A 22,500-nucleotide genomic window follows, 5' to 3' on the forward strand; every position below is an offset into this window, starting at 1 on the left:
TCTGTACCCCATTTTTTAATGCGGTTATTTGGATTTCTGGAGTCCAGCTTCTTGAGCTCTTTGTATATATTGGATATTAGTCCTCTATTAGATTTAGGATTGGTAAAATTCCTTTCCCAATCTGTTGGTGGCCATACAAGTGTCTTAGTCAGGGTTTCTATTCCTGCACAAACATCATGACAAAAAAAGCAAGTTGGGGAGGAAAGGGTTTATTCAGCTTACACTTCCACATTCCTGTTCATGACCAAAGGAAGTCAGGACTGGAATTCAAGCAGATCAGGAATCAGGAGCTGATGCAGAGGCCATGGAGGATGTTCTTTTTTGGCTTGCTTCCCCTGGTTTGCTCAGCTTGCTTTCTTATAGAACCCAAGACTACCAGCCCAGGAATGGCACCANCCACAATGGGCCCTTCCCCCTTGATCACCAAGAAAATGCCCCACAGCTGGATCTTATGGAGGCATTTCCCCAACTGAAGTTCCTTTCTCTGTGATATCTCTAGCCTGTATCAAGTTGACACACAAAAAACAGCCAGTACAACAACAACAACAACAACAAAAAGGCAAGGGCAAGGAGTTAAACTTCCAAAAAGTATTATCTATAGGACATGTTTTTTTGAAATTTCTAAGAAAGCCAGTTTATTATGTTGTGGCCCTGGGTTGAAGGCAGCTTGTTTATTCTAAAGTAAGTTAACTCTATCTTTCACCAACTCCTGTAAAATACGGATGTACTTGGACCACATATGGTCTATCCCTTGTATCCCTGTGTGAATGTAAGCCAAATTCTACTAAAATTTCAAAACTTAATTATGCTCAAGCTTATACACTTCCTTATGTCTTAAGAATATCTAGTCAATCATATATGTTATACATAAAAAATGTACATGTATGTACAGTGTAGTATATTGTAAAGAAAAAAAAAGAAAGCTAAATACAAGTGGTTAAAGAAGTACTGAATATATAGGGGCACATTTATACATTTAAAAACAACCAGCTCTCTAGGACTTGTTCCACTCTTGATCTTGTTAGTTCTGGTAGTAAATAAGTACATAAAATATATTCTATACTGAAGTGTAAAATCTAATGTGACGCTTCATAGCTTCCATTTTGAATGACAATTCTAAATGTATAAATGTTTGTTAAGTTGCATGGTCTTTGGGTCTAGCTAATTTAGGTCTGTGATGTCTTCTTTATTAGTGAGGTTATCGTAATAAAGTTTATTTTTTAAATGATTGGTTTAATAGCATGACACCCATTAGCTTTTAAATAATTTCATCTTGAGGATATTTGAATGAGACAGTGTGGAAAAGATATAAATTGATATAATTCTTAAGATTTGTTTTTATTTTGTGTGGTGTGTATGTGTGTGTGTGTGTGTGTGTGTATGTGAGAGAGAGAGAGAGAGAGAGAGAGAGAGAGAGAGAGAGAGAGAGAATGAGTCTGGATAGACTGAATGCGAGTCTGGATAGACTGAATGCCACACACTCATGGAATCCAAAGGAGGCCATCAGCTCTGCTGGAGCTGGATTCACAGGCTTAGGTACCAGGAACAAAACTTGGGTCTCTGCAAGATTAGTACATTCCTTTAACTGCTGTGCCATTTTACCAGCCAAGATCTAAGTTTTAATTGCAATGCTTTATTCATCCCTATTAAGTAGCAAGATGTTATGTGACTTGAAGACAAAATTCAAAGTGAATTTAGATTTTATCAGTTTATATTGAGCATGTGAATAACCCCATTTAATACAAAAATTGAGTTAAGTGTGATTATTGTAGTAATTTATAGATATTACTATGAAGTTTCAAAGGGAACAAAAGAAGAAATAGCCTGATTATAATTCTTTGCTTTTTTTAAAATCGTTTAACTCTAAAATGCAGTGTTCTTTTCACAAATTTATGTATAAACCAAAAAAAAAAAATTTCTGATGAGCAAGCTGTAATTCTCTCCTCTTTGATCCACCTGTCATATAGGCATCCCACAGCACACTGTCTCTGAGTGAGCTGCATTCAATCAGTGGGCACTCATATGGCTTTTTCACTCACTTGAAGCCATAGACTTAAGACAGGAGTGATACCATAACCGTGAGTTGTATATTTCACATGTTCTCCACCAGCCAAAACTCACATTAGATAGGAGTGGAGCTGACATGCTGTAGTGTCATAGAAATAAGAGCCTTCTGAAGTAGAAGGGCAACCAAACCAATAGCATTCTGGCTCCACCCTGGTCTCTCTCTGCCTCTTGCCTCTCGCCTCTCGCCTCTGCTCATCAAGGCCCGCCATGCTTGAAAGATGAGATAGGCTTTCACCTAAAGAGCCCCATCTAACGTCCCACCAGAAGGCCTTCCTGCACTCCAGCCATGGACCAGACCAAAGACTCTCACCCGCATGGGAACCACCCAGTACCCCCTCTCTCCCTGCCCTCTCCTCTCTTCCGCCCGAGGATGACTGAGCCGCCCCCAGAGCTTCCACTTTGTTCTCAGCCATTCCGTGGTGTCCAGCAATGTCTGGGATGCCCGAGACTGAAAACCTGTTATCTCTGGCCTCCATGAGGCAGTCCTCCTGCGTCTGCCCGCCCAGAGCACCAGAACTCTGGTGGGATGCGGGTTCTCTCCCACTCCCTTTATTCTTCCATGCCCGCTGCCCTACAGCTGCTCACATGATGTGCAGTGATGGACTTCATGAGTCACCAAGCATGCTTCTGCAAGTAACCTTGAGAAAGGCAATTGTTCATCGAGGTAGACTTCGATGGCATCATTTCTTTGGTAGGTTTCCATTCCCCATCTGAAGTGAGTAATGTTTGCTTTAGTCTCCCCAGGATCTACAGTGCAGCTTCCTCTGACCAGCACTTCCTGTCTACCCGTCAACCTGGAGTCCCTCTTTCCTGACATCTTCAAACTCAAAGGAGCCTCCATCATCTTTCTTTTCTGACCTTACAGTCTGAATCCCAGTGCTCCACTCTTGTCGATGTGCATCCATCCACTATGCAACTGAATCCCAGCACCTGCTCTTACACACACACACACACACACACACACACACACCACCACCACCACCACCACCAACAACAACAACAACAACAACAACAACGACGACAACAACACTCCTTCCACTTGCTTAGGGATAGCGTTCATTCTTCAGAGAGCACATAGACACTCCAGAGACCAAGAAGATGACAAGAGATGAGCATGTTTTCTGAACTTCACCTTGTAATTCTCAGCAAGAGGTAGCAAATCAAATGCCTAAGGATTTTTTTTACTCTCCGGGATTCCACTCACAGCTCAGACCAGCAGTCAACTAAAGGAACTTCGGAATGAAAGTGATCTGATTAGCTGGTGCTGGAAACAAACACAAAGGTAAACCAATATTATTTAGATTTCAGGGTAAAGATCTACAGAGCAGAGATTTTTAAAAATCAGACTGAGTGAAATTTAGAGATTTTTTTTAAAAAAAAATTCTAATGGCTGTCTTCATGCATGAAGAATGAAGTAGCTTGTAACTCAGCAAAGAAGCCATAACTCAGGTGAACACATACTGAAGAGAAGGACTAATCCCCTGGTATAAAAGGCAGAGGTGTTCAGAGGAGCCCAGTTACCAGCACAGTTCATTTTGTCATGGCAATGCTGTGCCGAGCAGCACGGAGAGGTGAGCCCGGGCACAGGTGTGTGTACAGGTATGCGCACAGATGGAGTGAAGGTGGCCCGGGTGATCTTACCATCACAGCCTGTCCTCAACACCACCACTCAGCAGGGAGGGGACCACAGCTGCTCTGACACTGCAGGGTGAGGTGTCACAGGGAGCTCTGAGACCATAGCTGTCACTCAAGGACTCATTAGCAATGGAAGGGAGTCAGTGAAGCCTGCTGTGTTGTCATCATGCTGGAGAGGGTTGGCTGCAGCCCAAATTAGCTTGCTTAGGGAGTGTGAATCAAAATGACATGTAATCTGACTGTTAATGAAAATTTCCTCTTGCTTCAGGCTTCAAATTCCATCCAGAGAGCTGTCATTTGGAAGACATGATTCATGATTCACTCCTCTCTCTCTCTCTCTCTCTCTCTCTCTCTCTCTCTCTCTCTCTCTCTCTCCTTCCCTCCCACCCACCTCTCATTTTACTTGCATTTCAAGTTGATATCAAATGTAAAAATAAATTTTAACCAGCAGTGCTTGAGCGACTGATGTGCAATGAATTTTATGGCTGAGTCAGTGGATCACAGAAATGACAGGTCCCTGACAGGGAAGAGTTTAGAACAGGAATGGAGTTGCTGCTGCTCTGGGTTTGTCTGTGAAGAAGGAAAAGAGCTCCGATCCCAAATGGAACTACTTTTTTAGAAGATTGAAATACATTGCATGAAATTCTCAAAAAAGAGAAGAAGAAGAAGAAGAAGAAGAAGAAGAAGAAGAAGAAGAAGAAGAAGAAGAAGAAGAAGAAGAAGAAGAAGAAGAAGAAGACCCCCTGAAAATCAAAATCAAATAAAACACAAATGAATGGTGAGTGGAAGTCCAGTCCCTGCTGGAAATGAGATGGCATTTGTTTCTGATCCTGTTATGAAGCAAGGAGAGGACCATGTGATCTGATGACGTGCCCACTGTGTGTGGCTACTGCTGACTTCTTACCACAAAGTACTCTGCCAAACTGCTTGGTATCAAGTGTGGCTATCTTTTTATTATTAAAATAGATTAAGAATTTTGATTAAAAAAAAAAAGAACAGGCCAAAGCCTACAGATGTAGGAAGAAACTGTGCAGCTGCCTGTCAACACCCTCTAATTGCTTAAAGTCATCGGGGGCTATGTAAAAGAGATAGTATTTTCAGGAAATTAAAAATAGAACAAAAATGTCCCTTTGACTGAGAATAGGGCCTGGGTTTTTGCTGGAAGTTCTCAGTGCAATGCTTGCAGTACGTGTGAAAGGAGGTGCACTGGAACCCTGTCCTTGCTCCACTTCCTCATGAAGGTGGTGAAGGTGGAATCTCAGGTTAGGAACCTCAAAGTCTTCATGCCATAACTCAGGCAAACACATTTCTCAAAGATCTGAAGATATAAAAAGATATTGTTATTATTCTGCTCAATATTGAGCAACACAACTAATATATTATTTACCATTATATTATTATATGGAATGTATGTATTATTATTCTACCCAATATTTAGCAACATAAATAAAATTTTTATTAACAAATAGATGATAACCTGTTTAAGAGAAAGTAGACCCAGAGCTCATTTCTGTTTCCATAATTACTGGCTCTTCTGGGAAATCTTAGGCGACCAATTACCTGTTCTTCAGCTTAGTGGCTATGTGTCAAACATGCAGCACTGTAGTAATCACTTCAGATTCTTTTTCACATATATTATAAAGTAAGGCCTGTTCTCTGCATATTGACCAGTTGTTGTTCTTTGTATTAATCATCATCTAGTATAATAATAATAAAAAAAAATCTTCTCTGACAAGAAGAGAGAGATGAATAACCTATGGGTAGTTAATTGCTACAGAAGGCAGTTGATTTTTATATCCAGCTATCAGAATAATAATACTCAGTTCTTCCTTAGGGCCTATAACTAGACAAACACAGGGTTTTGGCTCAGGTAACAATCACAACTATGAATTCAGTCATGTGAAGAGGGCTTTAAATTCAATCAAAAAGTATCTGGATGCTCCTACTACATTCATGGCATTGCTGTACCAGTAGCCATATTTCAACAGAGTAGTCATTACTGTAGCTCCCAGAGTTCACAGCTACATAAGGTTATTGAATTTTTTTCTACCCCTACAGTTTAAATAGAAATTTGTAGGATACATATATTTTAAATAGATAGAAGTAGATATAAATTATGATAGATAAAAAGATGATAGAGTGATGATGATGAGGGTGATGATGAAGATAGATAGATAGATAGATAGATAGATAGATAGATAGATAGATAGATAGATAGATTGATTGATGATAGAAGGTAGAGAGATAGAGAGATGGGTAGATAGAATTGTGCCCTTTAACCCATGACTCAGATGTCTTTGTAAAGAAAGTGGCAAAAACACTGTAAGAGACAGGAGTAGTGGGTGATGACCATAATATTATTTACTAGAAATGACATTACTGCTGTACATGTGAACTCAGTAGCTAAAAATGCATAAAGAATGTACAAGATCAATCTAACGATAGTTCCAACGTGGATAAGGAAAGGTTTTATGAAATTCTGTATCTAGCTGATGAGCCATAAGCAATCAGTGGCTAATGGGGTAGGAACAGTCAGTTTTCATCTGGGATGTGGCCCCTGAAAGCTGTTCATACTCTACATTCCTGTTCATACAGGAACACTAAGTGGACTCAGGGTATGAGAGAGAAAAAGAGAGAGAACATAAAACTTGGGAGAGAAAGTCATGGAGGATGGGGAGGAGATGAAGTAGAGATGGATTTGATCAAATAAATACACATTTACAGAATTCTCAATAAAAAGAACATATACCTGAATCGATATGAATAGTGATGTTATCACATTACTTTGTATGTGCTGAGACAAAGATAAAATCCCAACACATCCTGCTTCATTTGTCTCTCACTAATGCTGCAGAGATTACCTTCAGAACGCAATGAATGGAGACATACACAGCCTACACAGAAGCAGAAGCCACCAAGCAGCACCTAGATCTGCAAAGTTCCACATGAATTTCTTCAGCCACGTGGACTGCTGCACAGGAGGTTCAGGGGTCCCCAGAGGCTCCCATCACACTCACTTGAAAACACACCTGAACATTCTTTGCTACATGTATTTGTTTATTTCATTTATTTGTTTGTTTGTTTATTATTTGTGAGTGTCACCACATGAAGTGTATGCAAATGAATCACCCAAGAATGTAGAACAGCTTGTGTGGATCAGTGCTCTCCTTTTGCCTAGAGAGTTCTTGGACTTGAACTCAGGTCATCAGACTGGGTGGAAAGTACCTTGACTAGCTAAGTTATCTCACTGGTTGTACACATATTTCAATTGTGGCCAATTTAACATTTTGAAATAACCCACCTTTGAATCCAATATCCAGCTCTTTTTTTTTTTTTAGTTATTTTCTTGTTTTTGTTTTTGTTTTTGTTTTTTTTGGTCTGATATTTTCTTTATTTACATTTCAAATGCTATCCCGAAAGTTCCCTATACCCTCCCCCGCCCCTGTTCCCCTACCCACCCACTCCCACTTGTTGGCCCTGGAATTCCCCTGTACTAGGGCATATAAAGTTTGCAAGACCAAGGGGACTCTCTTCCCAATGACGGCCGAAAAGGCCATCTTCTGCTACATATGCAGCTAGAGACACAAGCTCTGGGGGTACTGGTTAGTACATATTGTTGTTGCACCTATAGGGTTGCAGACCCCTTCAGCTCCATGGGTACTTTCTCTAGCTCCTCCATTGGGGGTCCTGTGCTCCATCCAATAGCTGACTGTGAGCATCCACTTCTGTGTTTGCCAGGCATTGGCAGAGCCTCACAAGAGACTGCTATATCAGGGTCCCTTCAGCAGAATCTTGCTGGCATGTGCAATAGTATCTGGGTTTGGTGGCTGATGATGGGATGGATCCCCAGGTGGGGTAGTCTCTGGATAGTCCATCCTTTCATCTTAGCTCCAAACTTTGTCTCTGTAACTCCTTTTATGGGTGTTTTGTTCCCTATTCTAAGGAGGAATGAAATATCCACCCATTGGTCTTCCTTCTTCTTGGTTTGCTTGTGTTTTGCAAATTGTATCTTGGGTATATCATAGCTTCTGAAGTCCACACCCGGTGTTGTTTTCCTGGTGTCTGAGAAGCTGAAGCCCTGACATGCTTTCATGCAAATGTAGACTTGTGACCTTCCTTGACTTCTATGCCAGGAGCTGAGCTATGTTCATATAATCTTCCTAGTAACCCTTTCAAATACCTATGGTATAACTATTGAAACTGAGAAGGGGGGGGGAGAGTTTCAACAATATGGCAGAGATGAAAGACAGCGGTAGAAAAGCATTTTGTCAAGGTGGCTTTGAATAGATTCTCAGTAGACATTTTCAGAGAAAAAATTTAGACTCCGAGAAAAGTTGAGTCCACAGGTACAAACTCACATTGTCATAAACAAAAAGAACACCTAATCTGATTCTGATTATGGATGTTGGGTTTGAACACCAAGCTAAAATAGAGTTTGTCAAGTGTTTTTGTTTTTGTTTTTTGTTTTTTGTTTTTTGTAATGTTACAAGTTTTCTCCTCTTTCTGAGATTCCCTACTCTTGGCTATGGGATAAGTGTTCTCTCCATAGACATTGAGGAATGTGAGAAATACACATTTTTCTCCTACAAGCCGAACAGCTACAGAAAAAGTATCATGGATCTGCATTGTGGCAATTTCTCTTCCTATTCGTTTATTATCTATTTATATGACCAAGGGCTTGTAGGTGTTTACCTTGCACTTCATGTTGTGATTGTGTTTGTCCTTTAGTTGTTTAACTGTTTATCCAGTTTGACTGCTTAGATGTTCTTTTCGTTGATTTGTATCCATCCTTTCTTTGGTCATTCCACATCAAATGAGTTGTTGGGTTTTAGAGCGTTCTGTTTTCTGTCACTATCATATGTTCCAAGACCTCTTTCCATATAACTTGCACTACTATACAAAATATTTTCCCTTAGAAGGTCATCCTTCTCTCATTAAATCATGGTATTAAGAGCCATAACCTGTGTACTAGGAGTGCCATTGCTACCCAAAGTTTGCTTGCTCATGTACCCCAATGGACCTAAGAAAGCTATTAAAGAGACATATATGTACGTACTGACCTGTGTATCCATACAAGCAGCCTTTTAACACGTCCATCTGCAACTGTATCTGGTTAAGTATGAGCTCTTCAAAATGTCTCCAATCTTAATAAACTATCACAGGACTCCATCTAGCCGTACTGTCTTACACATCTGTCAGTTCCCACTTGGACAGTGAGAAGTTGGGCTCCTCCAACCCCCGCCATTCATTTACTTAATTGTTCAGCTCCAGTGAGCAAGGATGACTAGTCAGTTGTCATTCAAGTCCCCGTGGGAAGCTGTGCTGGCAACTAGAATGTAGCTGGAGACTCTCCTCTCACTTCGCTCCTACTATCCCGTGACATTTCCACAGTCAGGGAAGCTAGTAGCTTTACCCAGACTGTCCCCCACATCATTCTGTATGCTTTTGGTGACATTAAGCCCCCTTCTTAATAGGATACATTCCTTTCTGCAATTCCACAACCTTCCAAATTTGTGTTCTGATTCGGATGCAATGAAGCTTTTGCTGCATGATATACATCTTTATATCCTGACGAGTGAATGATGCCAGAATTCACTATTAACAGATCCACTTAAAATATCTGTCCCTCATCCCAGTACTAACCAGGCTGTCTCTGCTTAGCTTCTCAGATCACATGAGCTGAAGAACTTCTGGGATAGTGCAACCATGGACAGGACAGCTGTATCTCTTAAAATTGCAGATTCTTTACTCTTTGTCCCTTGGTTCTCAGGGTACGGTTGGCTGCAGCTGCTACAGTAATTGTTCAAGCTGAAATCTACAATCCACCACCTCCTTCTGGTACATTGAAGAATTGCCACGATAGAATGTATAGTTTTATAGACTAGATTCTGTCACTTTCCAATATGAATGGGTAAGGTCCTCCAAGGTGCTCCTTTTTAACTGCTGCTCAAGTACTTACTGTTTTAACCTTGAACAATATTTCACAGCCCAGAGAGCATCCTCATGGTAGGAACCTTAATTTGTATCAGCTTTGGTCAGTTATGACTAAGGCTGTGGTCATTATACATATTCAAACTTTTCTAAACTTAAGTTGTTGTTGTTGTTGTTAATCAGTTGAGTAAATGTCAAATGCACAGCTTTTCTTTGAATGGCACAGCCACACTGAGAGCTCCACAGACCCCATGCAAGCAGCTTCTAAGTTAGGAGTGGCAGTGGGCACCCCACTCGGAATCCCTGCAGCTCCCCATCCTCAGCAGGATTTGAGGGATTCTGTCTGTCTGTTTTCGTCAGTCTACAAGTTTACACAAATTCTTCTTTTGTCTAGTTTTACTCACTCATGACAAATACCTCTGTTGTCTTTTTCTGTGATTGTCACTGTCTCCTCCCCTGAGCTGTGTGTTCATGCACTTTATCCATTATAATTAGACTGCTGCTTTCTTCCTGTGTTTTGAGACTTTCATAAATATTTTGGTTGCAAATCCTTTATAAATTTTTATGGATATCATCTCTTAGCTTGTGACTTGATCTTTTTGCAGTATTTTTCACAAAGTGGGAAAATGTGAATTGTAAAAAATTCAATTGAATATGTTTTTGTGAACTAAATTGTTGTTGATCTTAATTTTACTGCCAAGCTCAAGTCTTCTCTTGTGTTTTATTTCATAAATTCTATGACCCTGAGTTTTCAGATCTATATGCATGGGAAGATGATTTTGTGAAACACGTGGAGTCCAAAACTAGAATCATGTAGAGGGTGGAAGATTTTGCCAGCTTTTTGCAGAATTCTTTCCTCTCTACCACTGCCACTGTTATGACGGTATTTGACTGTGTGCATTTCTGGGCTCTCTGTTCTGCACATTGATTGAGTTACTGTATTTCTATTGTGCTGGCTATGCCATGCTGTGTTGGTGACCACAGCTTCACAGTAAGTCTCCAAGTCATGTGATGTCATTCTTTCAATATATCTGTTCGTCTTTAGTGCAGAGGGAGCTATTATGGGTCCTTAATCATTCTTTGTAAACTTTGGAATCAGTTTTTCATTATTTACAAAATTGCTTGCCAAGATTTCGGTTGGAATTTCATTGACGCTATTGACCAAGTTGACAAGAACTAACATCTTAACAATACAGATCCTTCCAATGCAAGAACTATTTCTCCAACTATTTAGATATTCTTGGACTTCTGTTTTCTGTGGTTTATAATTTTCTTCATGTAAGTCTTGCACATAAGTGATTTTTGTCAGATCAATGTCTGAATCAAGGAGTGCCCTTTAAACATTAGTTTTTGAAATAAATTATGAAGATTTGATATGATTTACTTATAATACTTGATAGAACCCACAGAGCTACTTAGACAACTTTGCACTCAGAGAGAAGGACATCTGCTGTGGAGTCACTTGCTTCAAAGGGTATATACACATGTACATCACCTACACCTGACTTGGCCATTTGTTTCTTCTGAGAATTTGATCCATTTTGTCTGTTATACAATGCATATACATAAAATCATTGTGCTAGTCTGCTGGTCTTTAGGGTGCATGGAATCCTACCAGATACAGCCCATTTTTCTGCTATGAGCAGTTTGTATCCTGTTACTCCTCAGTGACCTTGGCCATGTTTTTTTTTGTTTTTTTTTTTCCATTTGATCATTCTTCTCCCAAAATAAGCTTTTTAGCTTCACAATTTATTCTGTCTTCTCGGTTTCATCATTTTTATCTTTAAAGTTTATTCTTTCTTCTGCATGATAGTTCTAGCATTGATTTGTTTGTATTGTACAGTTTCCTCAGAGGCAAACTAAAATTCCCTCTTAGTTTTTTGTTCTTTTCTAATACATGCATTAAATTCTATGAAATATATATAAATATGCATATTCTTTCATTCTTCCTTTCTTTCATTCTTTCTCCTGGTAAGCATTTTATTTATTTTTTTATGTTGTAGTGGGGACTAGAAAAGCAGTTATGCAGTGATGAGTTCACTCATGCTCTGCTTTCTGGAATTTTATTCTCATTTAGAATTTTTTTCTTTCTTTCGTGAACTAATGAGATTGATTGGGCTTGCTTACAGTTGCATGGGAAAGACACTGATTTATAAGACCATGTGGCAACAAAGACTACACTACTGAAGAAACTGTCTCTCCCTCCCCTATCAATCACTAAATTTTTCTTGCTTTGTTCTCTAATGTCATCTTGGAAGAATATTTTTGCTTAGTGTGGAACTGCATCTCAGTCTTTCATTATTTTATTCATTTAATTCTATTTTGTTGACAAGAATTCTGTGCAGCTGCTACTCCTGTTGCTCTAAGCTAAATTGTTTTTAATTTTCTGAAGTTTAAATTTGACAAACTGTATATGCTTTCAATGTCTGTCTAATACTTCATGTTCCCTGGATCTATGAATGTATATATATATATATATATATATATATATATATATATATATATGTGTGTGTGTGTGTGTGTGTGTGTGTATATGTATGTATATTACTAATTTTAGAAAATTCTCGTTTGTTATATTACATCAACCTAAAATAGTTGTATTTTAGGCCCCATTTTTTATTTCATCAGCTTTGAATATTCTGTTTACCACATAGTATAGTTGTTGGCCATTTATTTCCCCCTCCACATTTTTCCTTGTTGTTTAAGATAGAAGTTCTAATGGTCTACCTGAATGCTCACTGAATCCAACCTCACATAGCTTACCAATGAATAGATCTTTTGTTAGTATTTTTAGTTTTGACCTTTTATTTTTTCCTTTTGATGTTTTAAAATGTCCCCGTTTTTTTCTTAACATCACTGATCTGATCTTGTATGTTGTCTACTGTCTTGGTTAGTTTTTTTGTCAACTGTAAACAATATAGCATCTTCTAGGAAGAGGGAACTTCTCTTGAAAATTAGCCTGGATCCTAATGATATGGGCATGCTTGTGCAACTTTTTCAACTGTTAATTGTTAGGGGAGAGTTTAGACTACAGTGGACACCCTGGAGCAAGTAGTTTTTCATTGTATGCAAAAGCAGGCTGAGCAGGAGGATGGAAAGAGAAAGCCAGTAAGCAATGGCCTTCCTTTACCTCTGCCCCAATTCCTGCTTGAGTTCTTATCCTAACTTCTTAAGGTAGACTGTACACTAGAAAGGAAGCAGAAATAACCATTCGTTTCCCTAACCTGCTTTTGGTCACAGTGTTTATTTCAGCAACAGAATGCAAACAAGAATATCTACCATCTCCCTCAACATTCTTAAAATATTTGTTGTGGGAATTCTCAAATTCTCTCTGTGACTGATGGTTCAGTCTTTGCTGAACAATGAGCTTCTGGGCATAGCTCTCACGCTGCCTCCTTGCCAGGACCAGAGAGACCCTTGAAGGTCAGAGGTTTGGAAGGGCTGTGCTGTCCTAGGAGGAATTCCTGGAGACTTAGAGGTAAACTCACTATGTTTAGCCTCCATCAGTTCCTCGCTGCTCCCGTGTGGTGTCCCAGTATTTTGTAGCTTCAGCAAGTTCTGGCCTCAGCAAACCACCTCTAGCTAAAATTCCCTGGACTGTCCTTTCTATCTGAATTCCAGGACCACTCTTTGCTCCTTGACTTCATTTTCCTCATACATGCAGAATTACATCATTCATGTCTCAATTTTTCTTGTGATTATGAAAAAAAAAAGCACTAATTTCAGAGCTCATTCTATGTTGGCAATAGCTCTGCCTTTATTTGTAAATAGGCTTTACAGTAATGAAAGAATATGACATGATTTCATTATAGTGTACCATAGATTAAAAACAAACATACAAACGTGAAACTTTACTTAGCCAAACATGGCTGTATAATCAACCTTTTTTATGAGTTCTCCTTTACCAACAACTATCTTTACTAAGCAGTAAAGTTCAGACAACACAATACTTTAATCATCAAAATTATTATAAAATTATTAATTTAGCCACCAAAGTAATAATTCACATTTAACTATTAAAATCCAGCACCGAACTCTTAGGTACCTTCCCTGTCCAGTGGACCAGGGCTGTATTTCTAGCTTTGTCACTCTTGAGCTGTTTCTTAGACAATGGACTTTAAAATTAAAGTCTAGCCTTCTTTTCTTTCTCTCTTTTATTTATTTTTTAATTGGTGTTGTTACTGAAACCCTCTAGGAAGTTATTGAACAGGAGACATGACCAGGCATAGCCTTACTCCCAGTTATTAAAAACAAATGCTCGGGTTCGGCATATACGATACCTAGGTAGCTACGAGACCCAAAGTTTCTGTTTGTCATAGAGTGTGCTCTGCAGACCCAGCTCTCCCTTCTAGAGACCCGGCCTCCAGAGGATATGAGATGTATATCACTGTTAACTTGATGGGTTTCTCCACTGATCATGGACATCAGTCCAGCTGTTGTCATCTGCTCATGTCCTGTCACTTGATCTGTTGGCTTGTTTGCAATTACTGCATCTGTGTCCATGAGGAGTACTGCCTCGGCCTGCTATGCATTCCTTCTTCCATGCGCTGTCTGTCTCTGTACCTGGGTTTATGGAGTGCCCAGGGATGGACTCCTTGGGTGTAGTAGTTGTCTCTGTTGTCTCTGATACAATGAACTCTGGTGCCTTGTAAGTGTGTGCATCTTCAGAGAATTTTTTGCATGGGCGTTTGATTTATGGAGTAGAGTCTTATATCACTCTGGCTGGAAATGTTGGCAGAACTAATTCAATTTAATAACTAGGAACTAGTGAGTTTTTGAAAGTGAATTTTCATAGAATATTTTTAAATGCCCAGTTTTACTCAAGGTATCTAGTTAAAGCACTGCTCCAAATAACCCTTAACACTTTCCCTGCTTTTATTACATCATTTGCTATCATTTCTCCATTTCCTGACATGGCTACTTTGTAATTTTCCTCAGTTGTTCGTTTATTTAATCAGTCTGGCTGACTCTGCAGTGGAGTTGAACTTGGACAGTCAACGTGTTTGACTGGTCTAGGCTGTTGTTTTCTGTTCGGCTGCTGCAACTTAGATCCTCTCCTTTCCTCTGTGTGCTGCTGGGTTCGTTAGATTTCTGTGTTGAGAATTTGGGGATAGGGAGTGAGTGGGTATCCTTATATAGTATGATGATCCTTATAAGAGATATTTCTAAAAATAACCATTTCATGAGTGCAAAGAGATTTTAAAACGCAGAGGAAGAGAAGTTTGCTATGAGAATGTGTCTCCTAAAACGTCAGAAGATCCACCCGTGTAGTCTCACCGACATGGCTGTCTAGACCTACCCTGAGCAAGGACAGCACCCGTAGATGCACTAACACGGAAGAGGAAAAACTTATGAGGCGTTAACTGTAGACAAAGAACTACAGGCAACTGTGGGGTAGTAAGAGAGGTTAAAAGCAGGCTCCCCCGGGGATGAACCCCCTAGTTATTTACCAGTGGTTATTAGTGGCAGGCCTAATATTATATGCTTATACCTGTACAAGTAACAATATACAGTCTGAGCAGGCTGTGTAAGAGAGAGGGGAAGGGAGTATGTGGATGAGTTTGAAAGGAGGAAAAAAAAGCTGGGCGTGGTGGCACATGCCTTTAATCCCAGCACTCAGGAGGCAGAGGCAGGCGGATTTCTGAGTTCAAGACCAGCCTGGTTTACAAAGTGAGTTCCAGGATAGCCTGGGCTATACAGAGAAACCCTGTCTCAAAAAAAAAAAAAAAAGGAGGAGGAAAAAAATTGATGTCACTTCATTAAAATTCAATGAAAAAATTTAAACTGTATGTTTAAAGCCCACCTAGTGTTGACAACCTCCTTCTAACTGCTGAGTGGGAAATCTGAAGAGGGTAGCATGTTATAGTTTCATTTTTTTTTTTTTATAATTCAAAATGTTTTCCACTATTTTCTCTGAGAATTTTGTTGACACAGGTCATTTTGCAGTCTGTTATTTCCAAGTTCTTGCAGTGATGATATATCATTCTGTTATCGTTTTCAATAATATCTCAATCAAATATTCTCAGAGAATATGGTATAAAGAATTTAACCATTATAATAAAGGGGATGTAGGGACTTTTGTGGGTTTTTTTGTTTTGTTTTGTTTTAATTTTTTCCTGGTTCTTTGTGAATTTCACATCATGCATCCCAATCCCACTCATCTCCCACTCTCTTTAAACCTGCCCTCCACATTTGCAACCTCCCTGCAACAACAAAAATTCTTGTTGTAGAAGTTGTAGAGTGTCACAGTTCAGTAGTCTTTTGTCCGTACTTATTTGATTTCAAATGTTTATTTCAATGACTCCTTGGCTAGACAGGAGGCGTCTGGCTTCTGCTACTCTGTCAACACTAAAACTTCACTAGGGTCTCTTCTTAAATGTCCTGTTGTTGCGCTGTGTCACAGCACAGAGATCCTGTCATTTTAGATCTGGACCGTTCAGGCACACTAGCGGTTCATAGATGGGGTAGATGTAGGGGTGGGCAAACTCAAAGCCCAGGATCTGGGTCTGAGAAGTATCTTGGCTGGTCAGCGAGCCAGCTCTCTATCTTTTACACCCTAGGGGAAGCTCATCTGCAGTTCCCATAACCAGGACCAGATCTACCCTGCTGCTTAGGTGAAGTACAGGAACCACTCTCCCAAATGAGAGCTGGTGAGGAAAATGGCCTGTTCTCCCACTCTAATGACGCTAGGGACAGCTCTCCTGTCTGCTGTAGGTGGCAAAAGATAAGGGTGGGAGAGGGCATCTCTCCCTTGCCCATGTCACAGCAAGAAAGACAAGAGGCAGGGCTGCCTCTCACACACTCATGCCCATGGGTCCAGCTCACCCAGGGTGAGCTCTACTGTGCTGCCCAAGTGAGAGGGAGGACCTACTCTCCCAAGAGCTGCAGCAGGTGAGGGGCAGGGTCATCTCTCCCTCTCTGACAACCTTGGGGCCAGCTCTCTTGTCTACTGTAGGTGGTAAGGGGAGGGCATCTCTCCCTCACCCGTGTCACTGTATAGTAGACGAGTGGCAAGGACAGCTCTCCTACAGGGCTTCCTTGCCTGAACCTCCCGCCCCACCTTGAGGATCAGCTCTACTGTGCTGCTCGGTCACGGTGAAGGGCTCATTGAGCCAAGTAATGGAGCCAGTGAGGGGCAGAGACATGTCCCCAGCTCTCATGCCTCCAGGAAGAGGTAGGGTCAGGTATGCACAGCTCCGAGATATCAGCATGATCTGTGGAAGGCAGACAAGACCATGGACAACTGCTTGGCCTTTGGTGGGAACAGACTCTTGCTGCTGCAGTGCCTGGTACCCAGATGGGACCTCTGGTGGCAGCACAGGTCATGACCCCACCTTGGTCCCAGGAGGCATCACCAGCTACTAATATCGGGCTGTTGCTCACTACTCTCAAGACTCCAGCTCGGCTTCTCTGGATTGTTCCCACATTCTTCTGTTCTCATTCTCTTCCATTTCTCCACCACTTACCCATTTCTTCTCCACTTGTTCCTCTTAGTGGTGCCTGGAGCCCCTGAGTCTCTGGGGTGCTCTCAGGACTGGTCTCAGGAGTGCTGTGCTGCACTCATGCATTATGGCAGCGTGTGCGGGTCATCTCTGCCATGGTTTGACCCCCAGGCCTGCTCAATGCCCGACTGGTGGTCATCTTAGGCTAGCTTCTTATCAGGGATTCATGGCAGCGGCCTGGTCTTTGTTTCCAGCTCAATCCAACCCACTCGAGGAGCCTTTTGCAAGGTTACTTCGTCTTGGGCTCACTCCCACCCAGGATCTGTAGTCTCAGAGGCAGTGTTCTTCTAGTCTCTGTCTTGCTTCCAGTTCTGGGAGCCCATCTGGGCCTGCCTGTTACAAAACCGTTGGTCATCACAGGCTCACTTTTTTCCAGAGAATGTTAGGCTATTAATCATTCAGATGACCATGGGTCAGCATACTCATCATAGATATAGCCTCTCTTCTTTCATATGTGTGTGTGTGTGTGTGTGTGTGTGTGTGTATGTATGTATGTATGTATGTATGTATGTATGTATGTATGTATATGCATCCTCCTTGTCTTTCCTACTCACACAACTTTATGGTTTTTTTCTGAAGAGTTTTACTTCTATTTTCTTTTATAGCTCAAGAAACCATCTAAGCTGAGTGTGATAACACAGCTCTGCAATAGCAGCATGTGGGCTGTGGAGGCACAAAAATGAGGAGTTATAGGCCATTTTTTGGCTATGTAGTGAGTCTGAAGGCAATTTGGGCACATAAGACCATTAAGACAATTTCTCAAACAGCAGAAAGAAATAAAAAAGAAGGAAGGAAGGACTGGAGAGATGGCTAAGTGGTTAAGGGCACTGACTGCTCTTCCAGAGGTCCCGAGTTCAATTCCTAGTAACAACAAGATAGCTTACAACTATCTGTAATGGGATCTGATTCCCTCTGCTAGTGTATCTGAAGAGAGCGACAGTGTACTCATGTACATGAAAAAAAGAAAAAGAAAGAGAGAGAGAAAGAAAAAAAGGAAGGAAGAGAGAGAGAGAAAGAGAGAGAAAGAGAAAGAAAGAAGAGAGGGAAGAAGGGAGGGAGGGAGACACCAGAGAAGGGAGGGAAGGAAGAAAGAATGAAAGAATTTCATTTAGAAATATCCTATAACCACACTAACTATATGGTTATGTCACCTTGCTTGGTAGAGCTGTTTGAATCATCAATGTTAGTACTGATTTACTGAGTGGCTGTACTGAGTTGCCAAGGGTAGATGTTGACTATATGTAGAGATCTAACTGCTTTAACTTATTCACTCTATGTGTGTGCTCACCAGCATAGCATGTGTGGTGGTTTGAATTGAGTATGGCCACCCATACACTCTGGTGTCTGAATGCTTGGCACATAGGGAATGTCACTTCCAGGAAGTATGACCTTACAGAAATAGATGTGGCCTTGCTGGAGGAAGTGTGTCACTCTTGGGGAAGGCTTTGAGGTCTCATATGCACAAGCTCCTCCCAGTGTGACACAGTCTTCTTTTGCTGCCTGGAGTCCAGATGTAAAATCCTCAGTACCTCCAGCACCCGCTCTTTGCCATGCTTCCTGCCATGATCATAATGGAGTAAACCTCTGACCTGTAACTCGTCCTAATTAAATGTTTTGTTTTTTTTTTTTATTTATAAGAGTTGCCATGGTCGTGGTGTATCCTCACAGCAAAAAGACCTTAACTAAAACATCATGTGTTATTTTATATTCCACAGCACTGAGAACATGGTTTGCTCTGGAAATGACTTGGTCAGGTACAGATATAGCATGCTGACATTTTTTTTTTTAACTCTGACATCATTATTAGATTGCACCTAATCCCACTAAATCTGTGTTAGCCTGTTTGCATGTGTATACTATGGTGATTTTCTTCTTTTTTTAATCTTTTACTTATTTATTTATTTTTTTATACTCCAGATTTTATTCCCCTCCTGGTCGACCCTCTGACTATTCCACATCCTATATCTCCTCCCACCCCTGTCTCCACAAGGATGTCCCAAGCCCCACCCCTACCCCATCTGACCTCTAAACTCCCTGGAGCCTCCAGTGTTCTGAAGGTTATGTGCCTCATCTCTGATTGAACACAGACCTGGCAATCTGCTGCTGTATATGTCTCATATCAGCTGGTGTATGCTGCTTTTGTGGTGGTCCAGTGTTTGAGAGATCTTGGAGGTCCAGATTAGTTGAAACTGCTGGTCCTCCTACAGGGTCGCCCTCCTCCTCAGCTGCTCCCAGCCTTTTCTTAATTCAACAACAGGGGTCAGCAGCTTCTGTCCATTGGTTGGGTGCAAATATCTGCATCTGACTCTTTCAGCTGCTGTTGGGTCTTCTGGAGGGCAGTCTTGTATGATAGGTCCCTTTTTGTGAGCACTCTCAGAGCCTCAGTAATAGTGTCAGGCATTGGGACCTCCCCATGAGCTGGATCCCACTTTAGGCCTGTCACTGGACCTTCTTTTCCTCAGGCTCCTTTCCATTTCCATCCCTGCAGTTCTTTCAGACAGGAAGAAATATGGGTCAGAGTTTTGACTGTGTGATGGCTACCCCCTTCCTCATTTGAAGTCCTGTCTTCCTGTTGGAAGTGGGCTCAATAAGTTCCCTCTCCCTACTGTTGTGTATTTCATCTAAGGATCCTCCCCGCCTCCCAGGTCTCTGGTGCATACTGGAGGGTCCCTGCAACCTCCTATCTGCCTCAGTTGCCTACTTCCATTCTTTCTGCTGGCCCTCAGGGCTTGAGTCCTTTGCTCTCACCCAATACCAGACCAGGTTCCCCTCTCCTCCCAACCCCTATCCACTTTCCATCCCAGGTCCCTCCCTCCCTCCCCACTTGTGACTGCTTTCTTCTCCCTCCCAAGTGGGACTGAAGCGTCCTTACTTGGGCTCTTTAGCTTGTTGACCTTTTTGACTTCTGTGGACTGTATTTTGGGTATTCTGTACTTTTTATTTGGTTAATATCTATTTATTAGTGAGTACATACCATGCATGTCACTTTGAGTCTGAGTTACCTCATTCAGGTTGATATTTTGCAGTTCCATCCATTTGCCTGCAAAACTCACGGTGTCCACGTTCTTATTAGCTGAGTAGTATTCCATTGTGTAAATGAACCACATTTTCTATATCCATTCTTCTGTCGTGGCACATCTGAGTAGTTTCCAGCTTCTGGATATCACAGACAAGGCCTTTGTGAACATAGTGGAACATGTGACCCTGTGGCATGGTGGGACATCTTTTAGGTATATGCCCAAGAGTGGTATTGCTGGGTCTTCAGATAGATCTGTTTCTAATTTTCTGAGGAACCTCCAGATTGATTTCTAGAGTGGTTGTACCAGTTTGCAATTCCACCAGCCATGGAGTAGTGTTCCTCTTTCTCCACATCCTCATTAACACGTGTTGTCACCCGAGGTTTTGATCTTAGCCATTCTGATTGGTGGAATCTCAGGGTCATTTTGATTTGCATTTCTCTGATCACTATGGACTTTAAACAATTCTTTGAGTGCTTCTGGGCCATTTGAGATTCCTCAGTCATGAAACCTCAGTTTAGTTCTATACCCCATTTTTTGATTGGGTTATTTGGTTTTTTGGTGGTTAGCTTCCTCGGTTCTTTATATATTTTGGATATTAGTCAACTATCAGATGTGAGGTTAGTGAAGATTTTTTTTTCCCAATCTGTATGTTGCCGATTTGTCTTATTGACTATGTCCTTTGCCTAACAGAAGCTTTCCAGTTTCATGGGGCCCATTTATCAATTCTTGATCTTAGAGCATGAGCCATTAGAGTTCTGTTTAGGAGATTTACCCCTGTGCCAATGAATTCAAGGCTCTTTCCCACTTTCTCTTCTATTATATTCAGTGTGTCTGGTTTTATATTGAGGTCCTTGATCCACTTGGACTTGAGCTTTTTACAAGGTGACAAATATGTGTCTATTTTCATTCTCCTACATACAGACAGTCAGGTAGACCAGCATCATTTATTGAAGATGCTTTCTTTTTTTCCATTGTATATTTTTGGTGTCTTTGTCAAAGATCAAGTGTCTGTAAGTATGTGGTTTTATTTCTGTGCCTTCAATCCTATTTTATTGATCATCGTGTCTCTGGACTAATACCATGCAGTTTTTATCACTATTGCTCTGTAGTAAAGCTTGAGGTCAGGGATAGTGATTCCCCAGCCATTCTTTTATTGTTAAGAATTATTTTTGTTATTCTGTGGTTTTGGCCTTTCGAGATGAATTTGAGAATTGCTCTTTCCAGGTCTTTGAAAAAATGTGTTAGGATTTTGATGGGGATTGCATTGAATCTGTAGATTGACTTTTGTAGGATGGCCATTTTTAGTATATTAGTTCTGCCATTCCATGAACATGGGAGATGTCTCCATTTTCTGAGATCTTCTTTGATTCCTTTCTTGAGAGAATTGAAGTTACTGTCATACAAGTCTTTCACTTGTTTGGCTAGAGTTACCCCAAGATATTTTATATTATTTGTGGCTGTTTTGAAAGGTGTTGTTTCCCTAATTTCTTTCTCAGCCTGTTTATCATTTGTATAAAGGAAGGCTACTGATTTATTTGAGTTAATTTTATATCCAGCCATTTTGCTGAAGTTGCTTAACAGCTGGAGAAGTTTTCTAGTAGAATTTCTTGTGTCGCTTATATATAATAACATTTCATCTGCAAATAGTGATACCTTTATTTCTTCTTTGCCAATGTGTATCCCCTTCATCTCTTTTTGTTGTCTCAATTCTAGCTAACACTTTGAGTACTAATATTGAATAGATATTAGGAGAGTGTGCATCCTTGTCTTGTCCCTGATTTTAGTGGGATTGCTTCAAGTATGTCTCCATTTAATTTGATATTGGCTGTTGGTTTGAAGTAAATTGCTTTTATTAGGTTTAGGTATGGACCTTGAATTCCTGATCTCCCCAATACTTTTAGTATGAAGGGGTATTTTATTTTGTCAAATGCTTTTTCGGCATCTAAGGAGATGGTCGTGTGATTCTGGTCTGCTCCTGTGAAGACATCATATCCTGACCCATCCTAGAGAATCCACTGCACTCAGAGCAGTTGGTAAGAACCCCATATCCGAAGTCCCAGAGCTGCCGCTGGAAGCCCGGTGCGCTCAGGACCCATCACCCACCAAAACCCCTGGCCCCCATCCTCTGAATACCACTCCCCTTCTGCCCCTTCAGCCTGGTCCTTTCTGCTGGGGCAGACTCCTAGTTAGTTTGCTCCCATGAAGAAACCATAACCTGACCCATCCTAGAGGACCCACTGCACTCAGAGCAGTTGAAAATAGGCTGCACTCAGCAAGGTTGACTGCTAGCTGGTCTGCTTCAGTGATGACATAATATCCTGAACCATCCTAGAGCATCTGCTGCA

At 41.0% G+C, this 22,500-nt stretch overlaps 1 pseudogene; it reads right to left on the bottom strand.

Moving 5' to 3' along the window:
* Window positions 1-17,513: 17,513 nt before the first annotated feature.
* On the bottom strand, window positions 17,514-17,591 carry LOC115064491 (annotated as a pseudogene).
* Window positions 17,592-22,500: the final 4,909 nt, after the last annotated feature.

Source organism: Mus pahari, chromosome 7, assembly GCF_900095145.1.
Source record: "Mus pahari chromosome 7, PAHARI_EIJ_v1.1, whole genome shotgun sequence".
In the NCBI taxonomy this organism is placed as follows: Eukaryota; Metazoa; Chordata; class Mammalia; order Rodentia; family Muridae; genus Mus; species Mus pahari.